This window comes from Papaver somniferum, chromosome 6 (genome assembly GCF_003573695.1).
Source record: "Papaver somniferum cultivar HN1 chromosome 6, ASM357369v1, whole genome shotgun sequence".
NCBI lineage: Eukaryota > Viridiplantae > Streptophyta > Magnoliopsida > Ranunculales > Papaveraceae > Papaver > Papaver somniferum.
Window position 1 is genome coordinate 158792000 of NC_039363.1, and position 20037 is coordinate 158812036.

The 20037-nt window shown below is 35.1% G+C and overlaps 1 long non-coding RNA gene across 13 annotated transcripts; it reads right to left on the minus strand.

The window, feature by feature from the left end:
• Positions 1 to 844: 844 nt before the first annotated feature.
• Positions 845 to 6587, minus strand: LOC113289899. 13 transcript variants are annotated; one of them, XR_003331236.1, is made up of 12 exons: positions 6448 to 6587; positions 4697 to 6139; positions 4142 to 4234; positions 3654 to 3783; positions 3417 to 3503; positions 3070 to 3254; positions 2671 to 2746; positions 2523 to 2575; positions 2245 to 2438; positions 1594 to 1839; positions 1354 to 1511; positions 845 to 1101 (listed from the first exon to the last, which is right to left on the minus strand). It is a non-coding gene; the product is annotated as an uncharacterized LOC113289899 (long non-coding RNA). The 13 variants fall into 13 exon arrangements; XR_003331233.1 differs by having other exon boundaries at positions 3654 to 4234; XR_003331237.1 differs by having other exon boundaries at positions 3070 to 4234; positions 4697 to 4818; positions 5366 to 6139.
• Between the last annotated feature and the right edge of the window lie 13450 nt (positions 6588 to 20037).

Sequence of the window (20037 nt, forward strand, 5' to 3'; positions counted from 1 at the left end):
CAAGTTTGACTGCCCATAACCAAAATATGGGTGCCTTCATAAAACCCATTGGTTTTGAATAAAACCAATCGTGTTGAGAAGAACTCGATACAATCTTCTCTTCTTTTTCTTTTTCTCTTCTGTAGTTCTTCCTTCTCTTTCATGTCGATTTCGAATCGAAGATTTAAGTGAGTATCAATCGAGGAAGATGAACATACGACATATAAGATGGTATTGTTGATGATGAAGTATCGATGGTGGGGTTTAGGAAGAATAAATCTAAGTAGTGAAGAAAATTAGGGTTTCTTTAATGATGATGGTTTGGAAGGAATTAAAGGATAGGTGTTGAAGAATCTGATGTGAAGAAAAATGTTATAGTATTAATTTGGGGATCTGGTTACAGAGAAGAAGATCAATTAAGAAATTTTCAGAATTAGGGTTTCGTGAAATTAAACTCAGAGAAGATGAAATTGATGTTGAAGAAAAATGATTGGAAACGGGTTTTCTGTTAAATGAACATATTAGGTAGAAATTTCAGGTGAAATCAAGTTTCAAGTGATGAACTGATAAATCAATGAATTAGGGTTTCCAGAGTTGATGTTCCTGAGATTGATTTGAAGAAGAAGATTTTCAGATTTGTATGAGGTAAATCTTCTTACCCAATTTAAATAGTACTCCCTCCATCCCAAATTAGATGAGCTAGTTGTAGTTTGCACAATTCTTAAGGCAAGGAGGAAAATGAGTATATTTAAGTATTTTTTATAATTATACCCTTATGGATAATAACTAGTAAAACTTAGAAATGATTTATCTCGTAAACTATACCACGGTTTTTCGTAAACTTTATACCGTTGAAAATCATTTTAAAACACATATGCAATGAATATAAACATGGTTATCAAATTATACATATTTCTTATAGTAATAATAATCAATTAAAAGGATAGTTTTAGAAATACCCCCTTGATTAGTGAAATGGCTCATCTATTTTGGGACAAAATACAATGTCACCTCAAGGGACTATCAAATGTTAACCTTAAGTCTTCACTACAGAGCCTGGGATTGAGAATCATACCATTTTTGACTGGGAAAAACAATCAAATACAAAATTAGCCTCTTCACCTACAAAATCAACACAAAAATTAATCATTAACAAATACATTGAAGTTGAAAACAATCAAATATGATATCGTAAACAAATATTCGTGCATGGTTGTATGCAGATGTATACGGACTCGGTACTGCAAGACTGCTTCAGTAATGAAACACTGAGATATTTAACATTGCGCTTTATACCACTTTTATTTTGTTTTTCTGTTGCTGCAAGGAATTGCGGCAAAGAATATAACTCGAAACCGAGGTATATGTACTTACCCCTAACAAATGCTCAGGATCTTGACTGATTTTCCCTGTTTACAATAACCTGTCGGCAAACCTAACATCACCCCAGGCCAGACTGTCACCATCCAGAGGGGAGTAAACTCAGAAAACTCAAACATGATGCTGATTATTATACTTAAACAACAAAAATCCTGCAAAACAAAACCAATGAATTATATGAACCGTCTGGTATAAACCTGTGAAAAAACAGAATTATTAAAAACCACCCTTTACCACTTTGCATAGGGATTCCCCTTTTGATCTTTGTTTAACCACTGGTCCTTGATTAACGCAATGGTTCTATCACCCAAAGAGGAAAATCCATTTAGCATTGACTCATTGACCAATTCAATATAACTACACAAACATAAATAGATGGTTTCCTTTCTATAGGTAGATGAGAGTGTTCAATTAGTATTATGACAATCGATAGAAACTTTCAACCAAATTAGATTAGACGATGTAGTCTACACCTCACATCTGCAAAAATGAATTACCAAAATCAACAGTAAGACCAATCCATAATCCAAGGAGTAATAACTCATAGAATAATATCCAATTCTCACAACAGTTGATTCATTAATGGCCAAAAGCCTTTTGATGCAACAAATTGTTTCCATCAACTACCATAAAATCCTATAATGACTATATCAAGGCTATGACGTTATTATTTTGTAGATCATTTTCACCATTTCTCATCTTGTTAGTGACATTGTATATTCCGCTCAATGTTATAAAGGATCGATCTACTGAATAATAACATCATCGACCGAATAAGATATGTCAGCAAATATATCAAGGACTTTCCTGAGTACATAAATCTAAATAGAAGGGAAAATATTTGCTTTGACAGGAGAGGGTATTTTTTAATTGGACAGTACTAACCATATAAAATTCTGCACCTCAGCCAAATCCACAATCTTGTGTAAGTCTGAGGGGGGCTCAAAGGAGAGACTTAACTATGTGATTAGGTATATACATGAGGAATAAATCTTATGCTTAATTTTGGGGAATGCTGGAGATATGTTACACTGTTATCAGAAACTTTAGTCCAGTAATTTCCCCACTGACAGTTTTTCCTGCAAATAATTACCACAACATTCTATTATTACTAAACCAACATTAATTTTTAAAGACACTAAAAAATTAAGATCGTATAATACCTTCAGTATGGAGGAATGATCATCCAAGATGTGCATACTTGTGACTTGACGAACTGAATCAGCAAAACATAAAACATCATGAGAAATGTCTATTCCTATTTTAGTTGGATTACTAATGAAACCCAGTTCAGAGATGGATTTTGCTAACCTAACTTAGAGTATGCAAATATGGAGTTTTTCACTCAGGAGTGACTTTTTTAGTCCCAGTTCAATCATCGCGGAACCTATAGTTGTCATTATATAGTTTTATTAACAATAAGAATCAAAATAAGGGAGAACTGAAACAAAAACAAAAACAAAAGAAAAATCGTGGAAAGCTACATCTGGTAATGATTCTATGCAGTTCTGGAAATTTAAAATTGAGCAATTATATTACTGATCCGATATCATGCGCACAATCATATACATGCACATCAACCTTAAGTTAATATAATTGAAGACGAAAGCCTACACGGATTCATTTTTCATGATGAAAGAGTGATATGCTTGCATCGACATTGTATATTGATGGGCTGTAATTATCCATTTTCTCCCTCTTGAAACTTACAGGTATTAGCGTGAACGGGAACTTGGACCTCCAGTACCCGTTAATGATCGTCCCTTGATCCTGTCATCTTGGAGTGTTTCCCCGTGGAAAAATGAAAGAACGTCTCCAGAAAATTAATCAGGCGATGCAATCACTGCCCCTTTCTAGAGCAGCATCAATTGCATCAAAGACCCTTGTCTTTTATCCTACAATAGACCATCATCAAAGGTTAAATCAAGTTCAGTTGTTGTATGTGTACATTAAATGAGTATACTTTAACTTCTAGAGTCCTCTAAATAATAGTTTTCCTCATTTATCCATTTCCAAGCTGACAATGTAGAATTTTCACCTGAAAGCAATATTTGTACCTGATTTGTGAGTGCATTAGTTTACATTCTAGGTTTATAATTTTCTATGTCGTCTGCTTAGAATCTAACACCAACTGTTGGAACAATCTTCACAAATCAAGTGGGTGTTGTCAATCACAAGGGTAGCAAAAAGAATAATACAAAAAAAATATTTCATTGCAGATAATAGATTGTATATTACAATGCCTACTAGCCTTACATACACATAGTAGTATCCATAAGATACCCAAAAAATACCTTGTCTGCAGTATAATTACCCAAAAAACGTTGTATGGTTACCAAAAAAACCAACTCCTGCTGTATTCAACAATGCCCCCGGCGTGTTGCCATACCTTGGAATAGTGTAATAATCATATCATCGCTAATCCTGCGAAAAAATTCTCTTTCAATATATGTTAGTAAACAGTTATTCAACCACTCATTGCCAATACGATTTTGCAAACGATATATTCTTCACTGTATCCGTAGCGGAAAATGCTCTCTCAATGGTAGTTGTAGCAACCGGCAATATTAAAGACAATGTAATCAATAAGTACACATGAGGATACACTAAATCTCTTTCGTGTCAACCATTTTATGTGCAAGCCCACTGATCCCATTCAATGCAAGAAAATTATTATTAGAAACCACGTCAGCATAAAAGGTGTCTAGTTGTTGATCAAGAAGCATAATATCCACTTGGGATAAATCAGTTGGATATAATTTAGAAAGACGAATTAACGCACCTTTGTCAAAATCTGAAAACCTATCGCTTGGATTCAAACGCGACATACAAAAAAGCAACTCGGTGTTCACTTCATCAAACCGCTCATTAAGCGCTGCAATATGAAAATCGATGATTGAGTTAAAGAAATCAACTTGATAATGATGTATATTTGTTTCTTCTTGCACATTACGTCTACCTCTTCCAATTGCTACATATGGAGACGTCATTTCAGGGACTATTATATTATTTTCATCACAAAATGCAGGAATATCATGCATAAGACTATCCCACCCTTTATCTCTCATTTCCTGCAATTGGATTTTAGATATCCTTACCAAATTCATAGCATTCACAATATCTTGATCTTTTCGTTGTAATTCCTAATACAATTGATTGGTGACTCCTAACACACTTTTTATCAAAAACAAAGCAAAAACAAAATTGAATGTTCGCATTAGTTTCAGTAAATCATACGCTTCTCCCCTCGCTTCTCTAGTACCTTCCCGACTTACAATATCCAGCAGTTGTAAGATAGACATTAGAATTAGACTCAACAGCATAGTATAATACGTACCCCAGTGCATGTCAGCATCTCGTTTGAGGAAAGTTTCTTGATTCAAACCCTTACCACTTAAACGTTCATCTTTCTGAACAAGTTCAACCACTTTAGAAAAAAAAAATTCTCGAAGAGTATCTCTGCGTCAAACAATAGTAACAGTTTTACCGACTAAAGTAAAGAGCAATGCAACATCACTAAGCCCGAAACAATGAATAACATATGCTGACGGGTTTTCTTTTAATATAAGTTCCTTAAGACCGTAATTTACACCTTGCATATTAATAGCTCCATCATAGCACTTCCCTCTTAATCTCATTATATTCAAATAATACTTGGCAAATAAAGCGTCAAGAGAAGTCTTCAAAGAAAGTGTTGTTGTTTCAAGGACATGAATGATATCAATAAATCTTTCAATAACACAACCTTTCTTGTCAACATAGCGAATAATAACTGCCATTTTCTCTCTAACCGATACATCCTTATACTCATCAACCATAACGGCAAAAAGAGAATCTCCAATATCCTCACGAATTGCATCCATAGTTTCCATTGCAGCTGCACTCACTATTTGTTTTTGGATGTCCGGAAAAGTTAATATAAGGTTACCAGGAGCATTGTTTAGAATTTCACTCTTAATACTATCATCGTGTTCAGCTGTGTATTTAAGAAGTTCTTTAAAGTTACCTTGATTACGTGAAGCATCAGATTCATCATGTCCACGAAAAGCTAACCCTTGACATAAAAGAAACCGAATACAACCAATAGATGCGGTCAAACGAATCTTATACCCCAAACCGGTTTGCATTTTTTGACATTTAAAGATAGTCTGAACATGATGTGATTCCTTAAATAACTCACGACTTTTCATACAAGCTTCATTGTGAACATTATTCAACCCTCCAACATGTTTATCTAACTTACAAGGTTGGCCCCAATTTGAAAAATCTACACTCACAAAAGCATCACAAACACCTTTACCCTTAACATAATTTCTAAAAAGATAACAAGGCAAGAAAAATATAGCATCTTTAGAAATGCTATACTCCAACCAACTTCCATGTTTTAAGAACCAAGCTTTATTGAAACGTTGGTTCGACGGTTTCGTTGATCACATTGGCTTTTGTGGATAGGTGAAATTCTTAGGTTGGAAAGGACCCTTTTGTATATAATCTCTTCGTACTTTATATTGATCATTTGGATGATAACTTGATATCGACTTTCTCATTCCAGGGTCTGTTTGAAGATCCCACGTCGAAAACTCATGTACAGCAGTAGAATCTACTTGTGGACTAGGAGCATGGGTTGAAGATACTTCTGGACCATTAGTATTATAAGATGAAGGTACTTGAGTACAAGAAATTGAAGGTACTTGTTGTGGACAGGGTGAAATTTAAGATGAAGGAATTTGTATTTCTGGTGTTCTCTTTCTCTTGATTACAGTTACAAATCAATCCATTTCTGAAAATCAACAAGGCAAAGGTAATTTTGATGAGATTCTCCAGTCTACAAGACTACAAGTACAAATTGCAAATTCTACAGGAAAATACTGGAGCTATGAAATGATGTAATTCGTAATCAAACACCGGAATTCATACTGGATGTTCTTAGTGTATATATATGATACAATGAAGAATAATGGATGCCCAATGGCCCCAATATATCAATTTTTCGTACAAAACCTAACATAATAAAACCCTCAAAATTTGATATGAACCCTAGTCTTAATTAAGATAGAAATTACAAAATTAAATTAACAAAATATGTACCTGCAGTTGTGGAAGAAAGACAACAATAGCTCAAATCTCATCAAATTTATCATACTTAACTAATTGCTTCATAGAAATTTCTGTAAGGAAGAGATATAAGATAGATAATTGAGTTTTTGTGTATTTCCTCGAAATAAAATAATGGAACTGGAAAAAAAAAAGAAAGAACTCGTGTGTTTTTAGGCAGTAAGTTAGGCCTTAGGGGGTGCAACAATTTCTTGGGCTTAGATAACTAAGGTTGTTAGTGGAGAATTTTTTATGCAAGGGGTCGCAACTGCACACCCTTGCTTCACGGTGGATCTGCCACTGTCTAAAGGTTTACTAATTTAATTGGGTTGGTTCTATAGTCCACTACATAAGTCTTAACAAGCTCTACAACTTTGTAGAAGGAACCAAAAGTTACTTCGCATTATAAGGGGTCCAATTCATCAGAATAGGAAACTAACCCTAAGCCCAAACCTACGACCCGCGGGCTTGATCTGGTATGGCCACCAAATCGGCCCATCAATACAAGGTCTGGCCCATGTGCTTCAAGTAACTGTCACTAACAGTCAAAGGGTTCAACTAACAGTCAACGTCCATTCCAAGTCAAGTCCATAAACAACTGGTCAAGGTTAAGTCATGGTCAAGGGAGTCAAACTATGGACAATTCAACTGGTCAATGGAGTCAAGCTTGAATCGAGTCGAACGGTTCAACTTAGTCAAGTAGACTGATTCAGGTGATCCAGAAGGGTCGAATCTGTCAAACACACTGAGTCAGACAGAACATGATCTGAATCAGACAACTGACTCAGTTAACTAAGGTCGGACCTGAGCTAAAACCACACCATCTTTCTCTAACCAATTTCAGTTCTATTAGGTTACGTACATAAATTCTACTCCAACAACAATATATTCAATTCAAGAAATCTTCACAATTCAATCACATATACAAACTCGTCTTACCTGCGACATCAATAGCAAGCCCCATATTAACCATTACAATCCATAATTCCCAGCTCAAGATTACATCTTAGTCACATCCATTTCCAGTTGCAACACCAATTCAATACATCAAACTTCCACCCTTTACAACTCCAATTTCATTCAATACAACATCCTCCTTTCCTATATCAATTTAAAAATCAATCTCATAACTGGTACTCCAAAAATACCTTCATCCATTCATTCCTCCTTTCGCAGCACCACTATTATTTTACTTTCACTAAGCTCATCTCATATTCCTCGTTGCAAACTCTTCTGCAACTGTAATAACTCATATTAACAACAACAACAATTGACTTCAATTCTTTTTTAATTAACTTTAATCATCAACATATACCACCAGTTCTATCAAAAACCAACAGTATTTCAACTCCTCTATCACTCATAGCATTAACGCTCATTTCAATTTCACATCCACCTAGTTCATTTATCTAAACTGCAACTCAATTAAATGTACCTGAATTCTAAATCATAGACAACATGAAAATTACCTGAATTCTTCCATACATAAATCATAATACTCCCTCCGTCCCAAATTAGATGAGCTAGTTAGTTTTAAACTGTAGGAAACTGGGTTCTAGAGGTGCAATTTAAGGAAGTTAGTTTTACCTGAATTCTCCTAAATTGTAGGAAGCTTTACTAATCATTTGATAGTCCCTTGAGGAGTTTATGAGTGCCCTTTCAAATTGTAGGAGGAAATCATTTAGCTTTACTATTGATAAGATTTCTTTTTTACGAGAAATTGGCTCCATAAGGAAACTATCATCCTTTAGTTCCTCTTCTTGAGGATTTGATATAACACTCCCAATAATTTCTTCGTCTGTCCAGATTTCCGTACTGTTATCATTTTCACCTGGATAGTATAGAAAAATGTCGATATTTATTTGATTACGGTAAATCAACTCCTTAATTATAAATCCAAGTTCATTAATACCTTCATCTTCAACGAACAATACATATTCATTTTCTTGTGACCAAAGTTTATAATGTTGGAAACAATTTGCAATTGAATTTTGTTGAACATCTGTTTTCCATGAAAAAACTGCAGTCTGTTGCCTCGCAAGGACATTGATTTTTTCTGGTCTTAATTTTCCAGTTTCATAACCTTCAATATATTTGTTGTTATGGTAAATCTTTAAGTTAACTTAAATATTTCGTTCTTTTATATTTGAAACTTAAACTTAGAATGTTTCGATAATTTAATAACTTAGTAATTTATCGATAAATTAATACTTCAAATTGATAGAATTTGGCAGTCCCGATATTATTAATTTATTAAAGTTTTATTGTATTATGTTTAATGGTGTAATACTACTTATTTGTGTGCAATGTAGTTTGGGTTTCATTGGTTTTGTATGTTACTTTACTCTAAAAATCGAACTTAGAACTTTTAGGATTATAATAGCGTAACCTGGAAATTTTGGTACAAATTTATTTTTCGTTTGTTCATTTTAATCCATGTGTTTAAGATTTCGTTTTGTTTGCTGCCTTTAATTTTTTTTATTTTGGCATGTTTAATTTCTTTTAGAACAAATTTTCATGGTTCAAAACGGTGCATCAATGAATATGAATCTGTGGCACCATGGTAGTACGTCTGACATCAAGTTAGAAGGTTGTGTGTTCAATTCACACCAGATTCAGTCCTCTATAATAATCATTTTGATATTGCATCCTTTACCCTAACTTACAAGTAGTAAAAAAGTACCAAATTTGCACATAGAATTGACATTGATCTTGAATTGTATTACACCAGATGAATAACGCACTACGCATTCATTCCACCACCAGTATTAACAAGTACATTACATCTTTTATAGATGAGGGAAACCTTCTTTTAGCTTTGTGAATGGGTCACTAATCACAAGAGATCACAAATTCTCTGATATTAGCTACTTCCATACACCTAGTTCTCTCATTACATGATTTTGCATTTGATTCACTAATCTGTGTACTTTTAGTATTCAAGTTTTAAACGAATTAAGTGCTAGGAGTCTACTTTCTATACTGTTTGGAATCGGATCTTTGAGATGCGGAGCGGGAAGAAAAAGGATAAATAATAAAATCTCCGCAAATTATGGATATCGGTTCCCTATTTCTATTCTTAAGTGAATACCTCTAGAACCCAGTTGCCTATTTTGCACATTATGGTAAGTCAGCAAGGTAAACTACAAGTCAGAAAATTCTACTGAAATTCCGTTTTCTTATTTGCAGGTTACCTTAATGCAGGTTTATCCAAGCTACTGGAATCTTCAAGTGATGCTCAACTGTTTTCAAGGGGAATAAGGCTCCTATCGTTACGTACGACAATGAGGAGGTTACTCAGATATTCAGGTACAGAAATGAGGAAGTTATCATGGACATAACACATGCATAAAGTAAAGAAATTTCTTTGATCAACTATCTATTTGTTGCTCTGCAATAAGTTAGGAGTTCCCTTTTCCTCAATTTTTTTCCATGCAAGTGGTCATCTTTTAATGACTGTGGTTGAAACCTATTTTGGACATTTTTGGCAGAAGTTCACCCTTGCACTTGGTCCTTACTATGTAGCACTTGGTTCCAGAAGTCTGGATTTTAAAAAGGTGGAGAATATATGAAAGCTCATGACTACTTTCAACAACCTCAAACCTTGCGTTTTAGTGAACTTTGCCATTTCACGTTTAATTTTTGTGCTAAGTTTGCAATAGCCAGTATCAATAGTTGCATACTATAATACTAAATTTCGAAATTTACTATAAAGGTGATGTCTGAAAACTGGAAAGAAAAAAAAGCTGATGAAGAGGTAAGCATTACACTACCTAACATGCATCCTCATTAGTAATTTTATTATCCCATTGGCGATGTTACCACGTCAGGAGTTCTGTTGACATTGCCTTCAAGAATCCATAATATGTCTCAAAAACCACGACAGGTTATGGATACCAGAAATGGGTTTTGGTTACAAATATGTAAAAAAGATGGTTGAAGAAGTTTGTGAATGTTCACATGCTTTTTCTTTGTATATGAAAATTTATGTGATTTGGAGCTCAATATTATACACTTTCTCAATTAATAAATTCTTAGGTTAAATATCTAGCCAGCTTGCTCATGTCTATGAGATGCGAGCCATCAAGATTTAAAGCATAATAGCTGCTACCAGAAGTGATACAAATAGGAACTTCCATTACGGTGCAGAGGAGGCCATTATATGCACGCAACATTGCTGATGTTATTGGTAATTCCTTCACTCAGATAATTTAGATATGAAACATCTTTCTTGGTGTTGCACTACTATTTAATTGTCATTTCTCTTTACAGTACAGAAGAGGACGTCCTCCCCCTGTTTTTGACTCTGCTGTTTAGCCTCCATTTTCCATTTTTGACCCTAATGGTTTTTTTCATGCAAGCGATGGCCTACATTCACTGCAAATATCATATTTTTTGGAAACAGTTAAATTTAATTTTTTGAATTGGTCAGTAACCTGCGGGAACTGTCTTCTCTTTGATGAATAAGAGCTTTTTTTTTAAGAGAAGTGATGGTGGCTCTATAAGTTACCATCCAGTTGCATCAACTGAGGAGATACTCAAAAGAACAAGGAGTATCTCCTGCGTAATTAATCTTAGTATGGTTCAGTTTATGCAAGTGGTTAGTAACTTATATGAACCCTCTTCCCTTTGATGTAAATAAGATTTATTATAGGAGAGGAGAAGATGGTTCTTATAAGGTGCTAGCCAATTGCATCGTTGTGATACGTGGTAAAGTGGTAATCAGCTCAGTTGCTTTCTCTCATTCACTTGAGGGTAATTTTTTGCCTATTTGTAAACGTTGGAGGCCACTTTTTTCTAACTCACGCCTTGTGATAGACGCATTTATGTGTCTATTTTGTTCTCAATGTTCTGTATTGTTAGACTCGATTAAGTACTTATTGTGTTATTTTGTGTTCTTGTAGGAAATTTTAGAGAAATAAGCCCTTGCGGCGAAATGGGCTCAAAAAGCAGTGTTTTACACCCCGGAGAAATGTACCGTAGGCACCCCAGAAATGCACCGGAAGCGTCCCAGAAATGTCCCGGAGGAACCCAGAAAAATTACTATTTCTACCCCAATTGATATTCGCACCACAGCACTCTGGATAAGGGGCACCTTATTCAATAATTTGAATTTGTGTTTTTGGAGGGAAATGAAGTTTTCAACTGGCAGAATGTTGATTGTCAAAATGAATGGGTTAGAGTGTGATTCAATCGCTGAAAATTGGCAGAAAGATGTGATTTGGCATAAGGAACAAAGTTTGGGTGGTGGTTTTTATCAAATTTGGCTGGAATAGTGTTTTGATTCTCGAGTTCAAAACAGGGCAAGCATGCACTGGAGGATGATAATCACGCGTCACGGAGAGTTATGGACGTGTTCTGATGATGTGGAATGGCTGTCGTGAAGAATCGATTTGGAGCGTGGAGGGAGGAAGTTTACACAAGAAATTCCAAGTTTGGTAAGAAAATATTCGGAAAATATTGTTATTCGCTGCCCGCATAATGAAGAATTATATTGGAGTTATTGGCGAGATTTGAAGCTGTTGTTGGGTATAAATAGGCTCTTTGGGTCTACTAGAGAGGGGGTCGAGAGTTTGGGGTCGATTGGGAGACCACAGGGAGGTTGCAGAGGCGAAGAGAAGAACTGCAGGAAAGTTTCCTGCTGCTGTTGAAGAAGAAGGAGAAGACGAAGAACAGACGTCCCAGGACCGTCGTTCTTCAACAGTGTCAACAGCAGCAGCAAAGTATCGTTGTTTTACAGCAGTACACTTCTATCTTTGATTTCTGGACGCCTTTTGTGGGTCGTAGATTCACTGTTTTATACTTTTTCACTCTTTTAATCAAATTTTGAGCATCAATTATGTATTTTGAGAACATGATTAATATGACGAGTTAAACCCCAAGCACTGGGACGACGGAGGAGGCCGTGTTTCATCCATGTGGTAATTTATATTAATTCTTTATTTACTTTTTGCACCAATTTTAATTGAATTAAGATTTAAATTAATTACTTGTGATTTCATTTGATAGAGTATGCTTAGTCCTAGGGATTTTTGATATGCCATGCTTAAGAAATATAAGTAATATTTTATAAAATCTATCTTGGAAATAAACTAGAGTTAATATTTGTTTTGTTTTTGAACTATAATTGCTAGAATTAATTTCTGAACCATTTGAAAATGAAAAAAAAAACGACCGAATCTTTAGTCCCAGTACTCTTGCCCATATTGTTAATATTTTTTTGTATATATTTATTTTCTATTAAGTCAAAAAAATTATCCTTCACAAGTCCGAGAGTTTGAACTTCATTACTACAACCCCAGAAAATCTTTAATCATTTTGGCGTCGCCGACGCGGATTTGTGCTTAGGTAGAATTTTTAGGTTTTTTTTTTTACTATTATTTGTTCCTTTTTACGTTTCTTTTTGTGTCTTTGATTTACAGGTTCGAAGTGGAATACTAAGGACTTGGGAATAAAAAGCTAAAAGCTAAAAGAGAAGAAAAAAAGACATAATTTTTTTTAGGATTTAATTTTTATTATTATTATTATTTATTTATTTTTTGTATATATCTTTTATTTATTTATTTTAGAATTTGTAAATAGGCTTTATTTTTCATAATTTTTGGACTTTTTATTTGGACTTTATTCTGGACAATTGGACTTTATTCTTTTTTTTTTAACCCTACGGAAGGGTATTATTAAAAAAAAATTATATAAACTGTGTGCAGGGAAGGTCGACGATTACTATATCGTCTCGGCCCCTCGGGTTCGTACATGACATAGGAGTCGTGGCCCGAGTCGACTTCAACGGTTCATCCCCCGTCTGGTACGAGAGGTAAGTCCATCGAAACACTCACGAATCTCCTGTAAGCGAGTTACTGTATTCCTTAAGGTGATTCATTGATTGAGGACGAATTTGGACTGTTTTTAAATTCCTAGTAAAGGGCAAGGCCTGACCAATACAAGATAAGGGTTCGGATTTCATCACCGCTCCCTTCTTGCCCGCCTTAGGAAAACGAAACCTAACGCAAACCCAAGCTTAAAACTTGACTAGAACGAGACTGATAGGGTAACGCGCTTATTAGGAAAAAATTTCGAAGGATATTGGTTACTTTCTTAAGCACACCTCGAAGTTCATGATGGTTTCTGTGAGTTGAATGCGTGACTGCACCGCCTTGTGATAGCGGTGAGGCCTTGGGTATCAAAGCTCCACTGAGCTTCCCTCACCTCAACTCAACTTACTTTGACTCGGATTGATTCCAGAGGGGTTTGCTTAAATTGTAACGAATTCCCTTTCGAAGGATTAGAAGCTGGTCTAGAAACAATCTAAGTGGAGCCATCATGCTTGTTGTTTTCTAGATTTTATAGGTTTGATTTGGTTGAGTCAGCCTTGTTTGTGATTGTGTAGAATTCCCTTGCAATTAAGAATGTCGAACTGGTATGATAGAAGCCAATACAATGAGTATCGATCTGAATTTGAATATGGACATCATCCTTTTTATGACCATAGTGTGAATAGTGGTTGGGAACGCCAAACTTTTGAAAGTTATAGTCCATACCATGGTGAGCCCAATTACTATCCACATGCGCACAGGTCATACGAGCAAAATAATCCTCCTATTTCTTTAGAAGAGTCTCTCAAGAGTTTTAATGAGTCAACACAGAAGTTATTTTTGAAAGTGACTTATAATATTCCGCTTCCAGAAGAGTCCGTAGAGAGGTCAACTAAGATATCTCTAGAAGAGACCCTCAAGAAATTTACTGAGAATACAAATAGGATTGTGGAAAAACTTGCTCATGATAGTCTTAATTTCCAGTGTAGTTTTCCCAATACCACCCTCGAAAATAAGGATAGTTTTTATTCACATAATCAAGATGTCGAGGTTAGAATTGGTAACACTACTTGTTTTGATGAGGTTCAATCATCTTCGTACTATTATGATGAGGATAGTAGTAATGAAGAATCATAAATGTGTAGGCATAGTGATCAGGAATCTATTAATCCAATTGAGCTTTATAATGATTTTAGTTCAAATCCAAATAATTTTTATGATTATTCACCTATTCAAAAGGACGAGGATTTGATTAGGGATACCACCGTTTTAGACGATGTAGTTTTTCCTTTTGATTACGAAGCCGATAATGCTTTAGAGGAACGGGTTTATTCCGAAAATGTTGTTTTAGAGTCTAGCGACTTAGAAACAATAGTCTTAGACGAAGAAAATGAACTTGTAGAGCTATTAAATATGAGTAAGGATGCGTCGCTTGAGTATAACCTCGAAGGAGCAATTGACTATTTTCAGGATTCCAATGATCTAGAAATTAGGGAGATTGTAACTAGTCTATCTAGAGACACTGAAAACTCTAAGTTTGGGGGTGATTATCACCTTCCTAGTGCCTTACCTTTAACTCTCAGAAAGTCCCTTCACTTAGGACTTGATATCTCTGCCTCGACAATTTTACAAGATTACCTTCATACTCGTTTTCCCGAACCTAATGATGTCCAGGAAGAAGTTCAGTCGTTAGAAACCCATCCTCTGGTTTGCCCAGGCTATGATCCCCAGATTGACTTTGTTTTCTCACCAAATAGTTTTCTTCCAACTGTGGGAACCTTTATATTCCAAATGTGTCGAATATTAAGTTGTGATACTAAACCTAAATGCTTTAGGAAATTAGAAACGACACATTTGCTTAAGAATGACCACTACTCTCATTGTGGTCAATTATGTAAGTCAAATCTTATTGACTTAGAGGATCCTAAGTTATTTAGGTTATTATTGTGCGCTTCTAAGATCATATTTGAGTTTTTCCAGACTCTAGGACCTAATGATTCGGATCCCACCTATGAAGAAACGCAGCCAATGAAAATTTTCTATTTAGACCCTTTCTTAGAACCTGAACCTGAACCACAATTAGATATAAATTTCTTGATCAGGAAACTAAGTAAGGGCATGCTAGTCTTGTTCACTTTATTGGTTCGTTGCAGTTTCCTTTGGTCAGCTCTATTTAGTTTTGAAGACCCACAGTTATTTCGACTGTTACTTTATGGTTCGAGTTGACTAACCCTTTCCTAAGTCTGGCTGAAGACTTTAAACTTAGCACTTCTTGGGAGGTATCCCATGATCATGCAACACGGTAATATCTTTCCTTAACTCTTTCGCTTCAAATGGTAACAGTTTCTCCTTGTTCATGCTTTTAGTTTCATCTTTAGAACATTGAGGACAATGTTAGATTTAAGTTTGGGGGTACGGGAGAAACTTTTTAGTTGCAATTAATAAACTCCAGAGCCTAGAAATTTATGCGTATTCAGGATGGCACTAACTAATATAAGTGGATGGAAGCATCTTGGTTGTAGGAGTTGAGGAACCAATCTGATTAGATGGAAACATCTATAGAGTCTATTCATAAAAGCACGGAGCTCAGGTGTTAGAAATAACATGATAGTTGCACCATATCTCATTGAGTCCTTTTCTTTTTTTTTTTCATTTTTTTTTTCATTTTAAACGATGTTTCTCTAAGTGATTAGGTGGGGCTCACGATTCAAGTTGTTACCACTGCTAGGGTGAATTAGAGTGACTGAATTACTAAAAAAAAAAAAAAAAGAGACCGGACCAGTTAGACCAATCGGAATAAGTATTAACACTTGGATAGCAATATGCGTGTGTTCTCCCTGTTTCCGTCGCCTAAGAAAGCGTGGAATGCAGGACCCATGGGAACTATCGTTTAATCTGCTGACAAGAAGCATGCGCTTGGATCAAAAAGATTTATTCATGCCGTTAAGTTAAAAAAAAAAGGTTATTGTTCTGTGTAGTCAACTGCTGGTTCCCTTGTATTTGCCAGTTTGTTGATCTAGATTTAAGTTATTATTGACCACTGGTTCCCTTGTATATGCCAGTTGTGTTGATATTAGTCAGACCGATATCTCAGTCCATTAGGATAGGTTCATTCTGGCAGTGGCCTTCAGACAGATATGGGAAACGCCGTTCACTTAGTAAACATCAAAACCATCTATGTTTTTCTATTTCCATCTCCTTTTTCTATCCATATGATTAGTTTGACTCCGAATATGATGTCTATAGTGCAACTATTTGAGTAGAGCTCTGTCACTTTATATGAATTTTAGTATGCTTGAGTGTAAACTCGTGTACAGCAATTGGAATTTCGCATCAGGGTACTTCCTCCTGTAGTCAGTGATTGTAAGCCAACCAAGGAGATTCTTTAGTACCTTCCAAGGTTCGACATAGATAACTAGGGTCTGGAGTAAAGGTTTTGTGGGTAAACCTCTGGTAAACCTTCCCGAGATTAACTCGGTCACTATTTTATTTTGTAGTTTTGATTTGCTCGGGACTAGCAAATAATTAGTTTGGGGGTATTTGATAGACGCATTTATGTGTCTATTTTGTTCTCAATGTTCTGTATTGTTAGACTCGATTAAGTACTTATTGTGTTATTTTGTGTTCTTGTAGGAAATTTTAGAGAAATAAGCCCTTGCGGCAAAATGGGCTAAAAAAACAGTGTTTTACACCCCGGAGAAATGTACCGTAGGCACCCCAGAAATGCACCGGAAGCGTCCCAGAAATGTCCCGTAGGAACCCAGAAAAATTAATATTTCCACCCCAATTGATATTCGCACCCCAACACTCTGGATAAGGGGCACCTTCTTCAACAATTTGAATTTGTGTTTTTGGCGGGAAATGAAGTTTTCAACTGGCAGAATTTTGATTGTCAAAATGAATGGGTTAGAATGCGATTCAATCGCTGAAAATTGGCAGAAAGATGTGATTTGGCATAAGGAACAAATTTTGGGTGGTGGTTTTGATCAAATTTGGATGGAATACGTGTTTTGATTCTCGAGTTCAAAACAGGTCAAGCATGCACTGGAGAATGATAATCACGCGTCATGGAGAGTTATGGACGTGTTCTGATGATGTGGAATGGCTCGAGCATCACTTTGGGTCGTGAAGAATCGATTTGGAGCGTGGAGGGAGGAAGTTTACACAAGAAATTCCAAGTTTGGTAAGAAAATATTCGGAAAATATTGTTATTCGCTGCCCGCATAATGAAGAATTATATTGGAGTTATTGGCGAGATTTGAAGCTGTTGTTGGGTATAAATAGGCTCTTTGGGTCTACTAGAGAGGGGGTCGAGAGTTTGGGGTCGATTGGGAGACCACAGGGAGGTTGCAGAGGCGAAGAGAAGAACTGCAGGAAAGTTTCCTGCTGCTGTTGAAGAAGAAGGAGAAGACGAAGAACAGACGTCCCAGGACCGTCGTTCTTCAACAGTGTCAACAGCAGCAGCAAAGTATCGTTGTTTTACAGCAGTACACTTCTATCTTTGATTTCTGGACGCCTTTTGTGGGTCGTAGATTCACTGTTTTATACTTTTTCACTCTTTTAATCAAATTTTGAGCATCAATTATGTATTTTGAGAACTAATCAAACATGATTAATATGATGAGTTAAACCCCAAGCACTGGGACGACGGAGGAGGCCGTGTTTCATCCATGTGGTAATTTAAATTAATTCTTTATTTACTTTTTGCACCAATTTTAATTGAATTAAGATTTAAATTAATTACTTGTGATTTCATTTGATAGAGTATGCTTAGTCCTAGGGATTTTTGATATGCCATGCTTAAGAAATATAAGTAATATTTTATAAAATCTATCTTGGAAATAAACTAGAGTTAATATTTGTTTTGTTTTTGAACTATAATTGCTAGAATTAATTTCTGAACCATTTGAAAATGAAAAAAAAAACGACCGAATCTTTAGTCCCAGTACTCTTGCCCATATTGTTAATATTTTTTTGTATATATTTATTTTCTATTAAGTCTAAAAAATTATCCTTCACAAGTCCGAGAGTTTGAACCTTCATTACTACAACCCCATCAAAAATCATTAATCACCTTGGTGTGGATCTCAAGTTGGGTATTGACATATCTTTGCAATCATTATTTTGTGTAGGTAATTGATGTGTACAAGGCTGGATAACACTTCAATTAGTCATAAATTTATATGAACTGGCACCGAAATTAGCAGGCGTAGGGTGATGATGGGCTTGCTGGTGAATCTCTATTAGAACTAAAAAGGAAAAATCTATTAAGATCATGAGCCAACGTTAGATTCGTGTCAATAAGTACGTCTTCAAGCCCATCGCTGACTGATTAATACAGTGCAGAATTACCCTCTGATTACACGTTATGTGTCCGTGAAATTGTTGAATTTTTTGTCTCAAAACCGCATACTCACGTGATGGTAAATCTCATTGTTTTGGGATTGCTTCCGAGAGATTAAAGAAAATATTGGAGATAGCACTGATGAGTCATTATTTTCTAATAATTTGTTATCATGAATAGTTCTTGAGTTATTGGGACTATTTGAGAGCCTTGCGTGTTACCTACTTTATTGTATCCCCAATGACTTATCGGAATATCTCATCCAAATGTAGTTAGTTGGTTAGGATTTTTATGAACTTAGGTTAAGGTAGTTAGTGTGCTGAATGAAATAAGATCTTAGTGTCCCATGATTGTATTTTTAAATTTAGATCGTCTAATATCGAAGAGTAGTTTAAAAATCTATGAGAATGCTTGAAGATGTTTTAGTGATTTTCAATAGAATTACGCGTGCCTTAACAAACAGTGGAAATTTAAAAAAAAAAAAGGTTTTGCTGATTTAGTTTGTTGTATAAAATTATATCAGTGAGGTACTAACCCGGCCCAGTTATCAGCAGAAGAACAATTATTCTTCAAATTTAGTCACATAAATAAAAATAAGTATTATCACGCACAATACCAAAATTATGTAAATTCTATATATTTCTACATTGTCTTTTTCTCCAAAGACATGAAAATTTCTAAAGCCAATTAGAATTCGTTTAGGGATACCTTCTTTGGACATTACATGAAAAACAAATAACTTATGTTTGAGTTTTGTTCGTATATACAATTGGTCGAATGATTTGCAGTTAATAATCCTAATTGGGTTGAATAATATTACCATGATAAAAAATCTATAAAATAAATATATCACCTTTCACGATCTAGTTCCATAATACAAAATATGCATGGAAAATAACTAATATTCTAAACTGTCAACCTGATCAAAACATGGAGAATTTGTTGACATGATTATTTCATACTCGCAATAATGGCGCAAAATATTTCCATTAAAACCTAAAAAATAATGTATTTGAAGCTAATATATATTTTTTTTTTCACAAAGCTCTACATTCTACCAAAAATGAGCACAACCTGAACCGTCATTTACTTTTTTGAAAGCCGGTTTCCGAAACCTGACGGTTGAAATTGAAAACAGTAGATAATGAGATTTGGTATCCCCGAAATATTAAGCTTTGTATGGGGAACATATCTCTAAAAATTAAACTTCAAATTCATATAGCATGTAATTATAAGAAAAATGTCATCGAAATTATAAGATTGTGGTAGAATCACCATGTCAACTGATCCTCCCCCTAAACGAATGCACAAGTTATGAGGATTCGGTGCTATAACATAGGTGTTGCTTTGACTGTGTTCTCGTTGGTAGTAATGTGATAAACTAAAAGAAGGAATAAACTGAGTAGAGTTAGAGGTTGAACTGAGAGT